The sequence below is a fragment of the Canis aureus genome, chromosome 38, assembly GCF_053574225.1.
Source record: "Canis aureus isolate CA01 chromosome 38, VMU_Caureus_v.1.0, whole genome shotgun sequence".
Classification (NCBI taxonomy): domain Eukaryota; kingdom Metazoa; phylum Chordata; class Mammalia; order Carnivora; family Canidae; genus Canis; species Canis aureus.
In genome coordinates, this window is record NC_135648.1 from 7,572,787 (window position 1) to 7,582,469 (window position 9,683).

The 9,683-nt window shown below is 42.1% G+C and overlaps 1 long non-coding RNA gene across 1 annotated transcript in view; it reads left to right on the plus strand.

Moving 5' to 3' along the window:
• Positions 1 to 7,824, plus strand: part of LOC144307076 (uncharacterized) — a 130,396-nt gene extending 122,572 nt beyond the window's left edge. Inside the window, exon 6 of the long non-coding RNA XR_013374048.1 lies at positions 7,663 to 7,824. This is a non-coding gene — a long non-coding RNA (uncharacterized LOC144307076). The remainder of the gene's footprint in view (positions 1 to 7,662) is intronic.
• Positions 7,825 to 9,683: the final 1,859 nt, after the last annotated feature.

A 9,683-nucleotide genomic window follows, 5' to 3' on the forward strand; every position in this document is an offset into this window, starting at 1 on the left:
GGAGAAAAAAAAAATAGAAATGTTATTCAGCCATTGTATTCACATGGCATTTCTGACCATGGTTATCTGTCAGCAGGTTAGTGGGATTTTGCAGGGCTTAAAGGAGGACTTTTGCTTTTTACGTTGGTATTTTTACTTTTATTACATGATCTTTATTTGTTAAATATATGTTATCAGAAAAGAAACAAAAGAAATGTCACTGTTGCTAAATTGACATGAAAGGACAAGTGTGTATTTTGTAGCCGGTGATGTGGTAAGAGGGATTTGTAAGATAAAGGTAAATTGAGAAATAAGAATAGTATTGGGGAAGGAAAGTCATTGCAGTGTGTGCGCCAAGGGTCTGCACAGGTGAAGAGCCGGGACCCAGGCAGGACGTAAGGGGCATACCTGGTTGATGGTAGAGGTGAAGAGTCTAAGCGGGCAAATGAGCCCTCTGAGCAGTTCTGTCAATAATGACCGCAGCAGGTACTTCCAGATGGCGCAGTACCAGGGACCCCAGCAGGTGAGTGGAGCTAATCATGAGAACTCAGGTGGGAGACAGAAATTCAGACCAATGGGCAGGTAGCGTCTGGATCTGCCCTTGGGTGAAAGGGTCTGCCCCCTGGGCTGAGATACAGAACAAGAATTCAGAAGAGAGAATTAGTCTCAAAAATTGGAGCCCGTGAAAGCATTTTGGCTTGTGAAGTGTTATTTGTGCAGAAGCTGGAATGCAGCTGGAAGCAGAGCCCTGGGTCCCAGGTGCAGGTAACTTGGGGGTAACCCGGGCTGCGTCTGTGTCAGCACCTCTGCTCTGAGCAGCGTCTGCTTGGTACCCAGGAGTGGCTATGTGGGGAAGGAGGGGGGCAGCTGCAGCAAGCAAAGCGGGGCTGGTGTAGACGATGGTAGGAGTCTGTGGTACCCATTAATCAAAGACCAGTTAATTGAGGGAAAGTTGTGCAACAAGCACCACACTAAGTCGGCACGGTTGTTGTGTTCAGACTGTTCCGGAATTAACAGCACCAAGACTGAGAGAAAGATTAACGTGCTGGAACATAGCATACTCATTTCTATCACCAGCAAGGGCCACTTAATCACTCCGGGAGGCAGTGTCATCATCCAGAAAAGTTTATCTGCGTTGCTGTCCCCAGTTCTACAAACATCCACTGTGGCTCCCCCATGCCATATATGGTGCTAGGGCCACACAGAGATGAGCAAAGAGGGGCCTTGCCTGAAGGTGGTCACAGTCTATCAGGAAGGAGCAGGAGAAGAAGGAACAGATAAGACTTGCTTATGGGTCACCAAGCTCAGTGCTTGCTTCCTATAGATGATCTCATGTTCAAGCTCAGCAAAGTGATGGGGTGGATATTATTAATCGCCCTCTCGAAGATGAGGATTTGAAGGTCCAGAATGGGGTTTAGGTAAACTGTTCAAGGTCATAGCACTGGTAAATGGTGAAGCAGTGATTTGAACCCAGCTCCGTCTGACCACAAGGCCCAGGATCTTCCCGACACCCCCCTGGCACAGGGGCGAGAGCAACTGGCACGCCGCTCACCTTCAGTGCAAGCTCGGAGCTGAGCATCATCAGGGAAGAGGCAGAGAATGTGTCAGGGAATGTGTTTAAACGGTTGACATGTAGAGAGGGATGAAAAGGGCATTTAGGGAAATCAGGCAGTATGATTTGTGTGAAAGGGCACTTTTAGGCTGTGGATAGAATCTTGGGGTGTGAAATCACAAAGGTGAGCCTCTCATCATGTAGCCTTTCCTGCTAAGGAGTGTGTGGCTGAGCAAATCACAAGCATGGGCATCATCTATCCCTTGGGAGGTGAGAGGGAGGCTTTAATGGGACAGGAGGCAAATCAATAATGTTATCACTTTGAAGTGAGGAGCCGGCTGACCGAGCACAAAATGTCAGCAGCCTGACAAGCCAAAGGCAGCCTTGGCCTGGGGCAACTGATATTGATTATAATGATCTCAAAGCAATTAGCTCATGGATCTGCCTCCCATTTATTTTGCTTTCCCTTTCAAAATATGTACATCCAGGCCCACGATGAACCATCGCTCCCTGGAGGGCTGGCTCTACTATTTGGAAGGACATCAAGAGTCCTGGCCTTTGCCATCAGCAGCTCATCTCACAGGGTATAGCAAGAGCCAGAACAACTTTCAGAATGTCTGGGGCACCCAGGACCCCAGGCCGGATAATACAACTGGCAAACCATCATATGGGTTTTATGGTCAACTTCTGAAGTCCTGTGAGCTAGTCCTAGAACTGCCATTTGCTCTGTGACTTTGGGCAAGTCACTGTCCCTCTGGGCTTCAATTTCCTTGTCTTTAAAGTGAAGAGGTGAAGCTAGAAATGCTCTCTCTCTGGTTCGCTTTTGTTTGGGGGTATGTATGTGTGTTCTCTCTAAGGGATCAGAACTAATAACCATTGACCTTCATTGGATCATAGTTTATATAGGTGGGTAGGATCTATTTATGCTATTGGTCCTGTTTCTCTGAGTAATAGAATGAAAAAAAGTACCCATGTAAAGAAGTGCTTCCCATGCCTGATTCTTGGTCTGCTGCGCTGGGGGCCTCCAGTGGAATAGGAAGCCGATTTCCACCATAACATGGTGGTTCCAAACTTGGTTGCACATTAGCATCACGGGACTTGGAGAGCTTTTAAAAATCTCAATGCCTAAATTGCACCCCAGATCCACTTAGTCGGACCATATGAGGTGGGACCCAGTTATGAGTGTAAAGATCCACAGGTGTTCCAAATGTGTGGCAAACCATGGGAATTACGGCCCTAAACATAAAGCTTGAAGGTATTTGGTAAATTTTGATGATTGCAGCTAACATAGGAAACGTTTTGCCTCTCAGCATATTGAAGTAACTCCGGATATTGATAATTACCATGGTTGAGCACCTGCTATGTGGCGGACACTAATGCAGCCTTGACACACATTAGCCCTGTAGTCTCATTTTATGGATGAGTTGACTAGGACTCGGGGAGTTAAATGACTTTCCTGAAGCCACAAACATAGTTATATGCAGATTCAGGATTTAAGCCAGGCACAGAAGAGGAAGCCCACAAACCACCCACTCCACCATTGTGTGCTGCCCCTGCAGGTGGGGGACCCAGGCTTAATTTTAGAGTTTTAGGAGTAAGAATGAGGTATCAGGGTCCAATTCAGTTCTATTCTTTCATGAAGCATTTCATGACTTCTTTGGTACTTCTGGATTTCCCTTTTCTCTTCCTGAATGTACAACTTAGATTGGCTAATGGTATAGTGTTGTCTTTTCAGCCAGCTTACATATTCCTTGGGGTTAGGGATGATCTCCTTTTATCTTTGACACTCTCCCTTGATACCTGGAATAGTGAGGTGTACACAGTAGGTGCTCACTAAATACTTCTGAATTAATTTTTATCTAGGCATAGGGCAGGGGCTTCTCAAATGCTGACCATAAAGTACAGTAAAGTAGACTTGCAGTATCAGAAGAGGCAGTGCGTAGTGTGGGTGGGAAGAACAATAATAAGGATGGGCATATTGGAGCTCATCCCTGGGTTTTGCCACTCACTCTTCCAGATACTACTATTTGGGATTTTCCCTCCCTGAGCAGAGTCCCCATCCTTATGTTACCCTGCAACTGGGCTATGGGTCCTGTTATTTTTCTTACATATTTTGGGCAAATGATGTTAATGTTTGGAACCACAGAGATTTTCATACTTGAAGAACTGTTCAGATTCAGAAATAAGCCTTTGGGATGACAGATTTTTCATCAATTTTTCTTCCAAGAGGAGACTCAACATCATCTGATTATGATAGGGACTCTCGCTTAGATCATCCCTCTCTTTTCTCCCTTTTCTTTCTTTTTGTCTGGAGGCCCTTGGCTATAGTCACTATAGAATCTCCAGAAAGAGCACTAGCAGCTAGGAGACCGGAGTTCACTGCTCATCCCCATCACCTGCAAGTGACATTTTAGTGTTTGCTTTCTATAAAAGTCAAGCAATAATACTGAAGTGTAGTGAACAAACTAGCTGGTTCAGTGTGAAAGCTTTGATTTTTCAAAAGAGAAGTGTTACAGAAATCAAAGATGACATCAGTACGGTTCTCAGGGTGAGGTTTTTTTTTTTGCAGACGAAGAAAGTATCAACCTCAATACAGAGGTAACGTGAGGCCAGCTCAAATGACCAAAAATTGGGTTTCTTTGGGAATAGTGGAGGAATTATAATTCAGTAAATGCGCACTGGAGCAAGCTACAAGTGAGGCTGTGGGGAAGCTTGGGGTTGGCGCTATATTTAAAGGCAAAGAATGCAGAGAGGGCAAAGTCCAGCCAGACTTGAAGCAGTCAATTTGTCGGTTTAAGGATGGAGAGAGATTCTTGACAGATGTTCATCTGTCAGGAGATAAGTCTCAGTCTTCCGTAAAGCATACATTTAATGGAAATCAATCTCTCAGTTCTTAAAGGTCTGATTTTCTGAGGATACATTTGTGAGAATCTTCATTTCACATTGAAATTCTTTCACAGAGGTGCTCTGCCTGGAGCAAGCAAATGCATCCCTGCTCCCCACCCACCCCCTGCCTTTGGGATGTGTCTCATTCTGTACTTCTGCAAATCTTTAGGATGGATGGGGAGATTAGCAATAGGAAGAAAAGGACATGCTTGCAGTTCCAGTAATAAGAAACTCTACCTCCACATCTAGATATTTTTGTTTTTCCTTTGTCAGGTAGGAAATGAGCATGGGAGGTTTTTGGTATAGATATGTGAGCTGGTGTATGAATGTGAGTGTGATGTGCCTGTGTCTGTGTGTTGATGTATATTGTAGAGAAGGAAATTTTCCCTCTACCCTTCTAGATTCTTTGCTGAGACCCTCCTCTGTAATAAAAAGACAGATTAACAGGAGAAAAATGGACAGAAGTCTAATATCATGTCCACCTTCTGTATGTATGGAGAGCCCCAGGAAAATGGAGTAACACCCTGAAATAGCCCTGGCCATCACCTTATGTATGATGGCCAGCTAAAGACAAGAGAAGATGTTGGTGGGGGCAGGCCAGCTAGGGGAGGTAGCCAGGAAAAGCATAGTCAACTGGGGTAAGACTGTTTCAAAGATTTAAGTCCTCACATTCTTCATTGCTAAGAGTTTCTAGAGATGTACTTAACCTCCTCTTCTTGGAACCTCTTCCTTGTAAGGAAGAGGTCCTTACAAATGGAGATTTCCTTCATAAATGTAAATGTTTCACGGAAAGGCATTCATTTTTCAGAGTTTCTCCTGTGTCTGTTATTTCTTAAAGATAACCAGCCCTAAATAATCCTTATGCCAAAAGGTAGATTTTGGGGTGGCATATTCTGCTTCTCTTCAATTACATACACAAGTGTATTTGAATGTGTGGTGTGAATGTTTTGTGTATGTGATTGACAGTGTCAGCAGGCCTGATGGGTGGTTTAATAGGTTTGATTATTTTACTTCTATGCTTATGAGTTTATTGAATTATACATCAGCACCCATGAGGTCGGATGTTCTAGTCATAAGCATCATTTCCTGCATTGTAGCTCACTTAACTGGAATCAGTATAATCATGGCGATCAAGTTTAACTGAAGATGACTTTCACTTTTTATTTTGAGAGGAAAGGAGATAAAGGTACCATGAGAGAGAGGGTAGGCTCTATTAATCCTCTGTGTCCTGTCTGGAGAACATTCATCCTGGTGGTAATTACACTGACATTGTACTTGGTCTTAGTGCTAACAGACCCCAAGGAAGCAGGAATTCTGAGCCTTTGATGGGGTCAAACTTAGCTGACACATGGCAGATACTCAGGGTTTGTCAAGTGAATGTGGCACAGTGGAATGGAGACAACTCCTTTAAAAAGTTTTAGAAATAATAGAAAAAAATCAGCTCCCAGAACGAGTGTTTCACTTAAGAATGAAAAAAAAAATTAAAAAAAAATTAAAAAAAATTTTTTTTACTTTGATTTAACTACAAAAAAAAAAAAAAAGAAAAAAAAAGAATGAAGATGTTGGGAACCCTGGGTGACTCAGTGGTTGATTGTCTGCCTTCGGCTCAGGTCGTGATCCCCGGATGCGGATGCGGGATCGAGTCCCACATTGGGTTCCCTGATTCTGCCTCTGCCTCTGTCTCTGCCTCTCTCTTTCAGTCTGTGTCTCTCATGCATAAATAAATAAATAAATAAATCTTAAAAAAAAAAGAATGAAGATGTTAAAAACTAAAATGTGATTTTTGTTATTTTTTTCTAACATTCTACTTTCTTTATATATTCTGAGCTTCTGTAACAATACAATAGCCTTGCTGTGATATCATTTCAAATAAGCAAAAAACCATGATTTTGCAAAATTGTACTTTTTTTTAGACTTTAAGCAAAACAAATGTCTGAGCTTGTGTGGAGAGGCAGCTGCTCCAGGTGTAGGCTCTGGGAGCAATGCTCCCTTTGTGGGCTCCAGAAACTTAGGAAGAGATGTGCCCACTCTCTTTCTGTCTCAGGTCTGACAACTTTACATTCTCTCGACTCTCAGTACAAGACGTAAGGCTCCGTAAATGCTTAGGATGAGATTTCAAACAGTAAGAAGCACACCTGAGTGGAGCAGACCTATTTGCCTAAAATCAATTCATCGAATGATGAGTTTCCTAAATTATCATTTATTGCTACCTGTTGTTTCTATTAATTATTTATACAGTTTGTAGTAACTTTTGTTTTACTATCACACAGCATATTTCAGGGGTTTCTGTCCTTTGGGCTTTTGCTTGCTGGAAAAAACAATTTCATGTCCCTTTGGAATTTTGAAATGAATTCTATCATGATTTGATTCAAGGCAAACAGCAGAGTGGGCTCATTTCTTCTGCTGAGTTTTCAACACATTCATCTGCCTTCTTAATCTCCCTCAATTCACAGAACTTCTTTCTTTCTTTTTTTTTCTTTTTCTGAGAGAGAGAGAGAGAGAGCTTGCATGGGGGGAGGGTAGAGTAAGATAATCTTCAAGCCGACTTCCCAATAAGCACAGAGCCTGACTTGGGGCTTGATCTCATGACCCTGAGATCATGACCTGAGCTGAAACCAAGAGTTGGATGCTAACTGACAGTCCCACCCAGGTGCCTCAGAACTACTTTCTTGAGTGGGAGAAAAGGGAGGATGGAGTCACAGCTGGGTCATGAGGAACTGGATTTGAGTTTGGGCTAGCTGTAGGTGTCTGTCACCGGTGGTGTGTGTCGTGGTCCTCTGCACATCTCCACTCCCCCCACCTACATTCATGTGTGCACACACAAACACTGACATTTATGTCCATTTCTATATAAGTCTCTTTCCCAGTCACATGTGAACTCTTTCCAAGAGGCACATTATTTTTCTTGGTTAATTGGAGAAATGAAAAAAATCTCAGTTTGTGGTAAATTTTCACATATTCATGACAACTTAAATTAAAAAAAAAAAAGCCGCGTACTTTCGTGTAAAGCAGTGAGATTTCAAAAAGAGCTCAGATTTCGAAATAGAAAGTGTATATAAAATTGGCCTTCAAGTGCACTGGGCTGGCAAAGCATAAAAAATAAAAAGATGAAGTGGAAGAAAGAGCAAATGGCTGAAGATAGTAGATGTACCTCAGAATTGGTTAAGAGCTCTGCGATTCTTTATGTTATGATACCTCGTGGAACCTTCTGGATACTGGCATTTCCATTCTACTGTTTTGAATAGATTCTTCCTATGTTGTGATTTGATTTTGGGGAGAACATACCTAGGACCTCACCACGTGCCGTGGCTACGGTAGACCGTTGGAAATCTCAAAGCAATTGAAGGCGGCCGCATCCTCCTTCCAGGAGCCAGAAGTCAATGCCCTACTTGAAAGGTCCAATGATTTCCTTTACATGTAAAATAAAAGGTAACACCACTTACAAAAATATGACCTGCAGCCTGAACCCAGTCCTCAGCCTCTACTCCTACCAGGCTCCCACCTGGCTTTCTCTCACCCCCTCATACAGGCCTAGTTCTTCCTCCTTCACATCATGCCTTGCACTGGCTGCTCCCCCACTTGGAAAACCTTTGCCCCAAATTTCTGCTGCTCTTTGCTGTCCTTTGGACCTCAGTTAATGATTACCTATTCAAAATGACCTTCCCTGACCCCCTGCTCCTCACCGGCCCCCACTAATCTCTCAGGCAGCATTGGGCTTCATTTTAATCATACTGCTCATCTCTGGGTGACATTAAAGACTTTTTTTTCCTATCTGCCTCACTCATCACTGGATCATAAGCTCAGTGAGAGCAGGAAACTCATCTCCCTGCTTAGCTGTGTCCTTGGCACGTAAGAGCACCTGACCGAGTGTGTCCTCAAGAAGTGTTTCTTGAAACTGCATTTTATTCCAGAGAAGCATGAACATCTTTTTTTTTTTTTTTCTCTCAGTATCCTGTCAAAGAGGCTGTGCCATATGTTTTATTAATTTTTTTTTCTTCTGATGTCGGTGACAAAGGGGTTTTGCCATACAAATGTTTTGAATTCTTAGACGTTCAAATTTATCCTTCATGGTTTCTCACTCTGATGACATGATTAGAAAATTCTTCACATCAGAATTGTAAAAATTTCCACGTAAATTTTCTTCTAGTGTTTTTATGCATTTGATTTACATTTAAATAATTAATCCATCCTGAATTTATTTTGGAATAATACCCATGGTAAGAATCTAAATTAAATTTTATTCAAACTGCTAGCTAGCTGTCCTCATACCATATTGGAAAATTTTTCATTTCTCTACTGATTCAAAATGACACCATAAAAACATGCAAAATTCCTCCATACGCTGGTGTCTTTCTCAGGACTGTTTCCTCTTCTGTTGATCTATAAGCTTAGTTCTGTCCCGGAACCCCAAAATTTCAGCTATTGTAGCTTGATTATAACAAGCTTCTTGTCTGGTAGGACAGTGTCTCTTTCTCTAGTACCATCTCCGCTCTAGCATTATTTTATTTTATTTTTAAGTTTTCTTTTTTTCTTAAATTAACTTTAGAATTCTTTAAAAAAATTTTTTTAAATTGCTAGTCTGATTTATTGGGGTTGTTTGAATGGAATATATTATTATACTTAGGCTTGCTCATTTAAGCATTTGGGATATTTCTTGATTGAGTGTAATAGTTTGTGTCCTCCGGGACTGTATTTCCATTTTCTTCTTAAACTTGATGTTCTCTGGGGAATAAAACAGCCTTAAAGTCTTCCACTCCACTTTTCCCATTCCCATATGTTTACTATTGCTTACTTCACTGGGTCTCTCTATAACCCACTATTTTCATATGGGTTGAGTCAGGTGGAGCGAGAGTCACAGTGTTCTAAAGGTCTTGAGAGATCTTCTGTTTGAAAGAATGATTAGAACCTTCCATGATCATCACAGTTTTGGAAACAGATTAATTGGTTAGGTCCCAGCTCTTTGGGTCAAACAATAATCCCCAGCAGACTGTGTGCTCATCTTCCTGAACAGGTAATTCATTTGCCATGCTGAGTTTGCTAAAATAGGACAAATATTCATTTTGAACTCACATTCCTGATGCATTAGCAGCTTGACTCGGAGGGCCTAGGTTTTGACAAGTAGCCCCCTAACCTGAAAACAGACATTAGATCAGGGGAAATGTTGCATGTGTGACAAGCAAAAGCAAGGATGATTAGCTTCCATTGGTGAGTGCTCTGGTTCTGGACTCAGACTGTCTTATTCCATTCCTGACTCCATTATTTACCT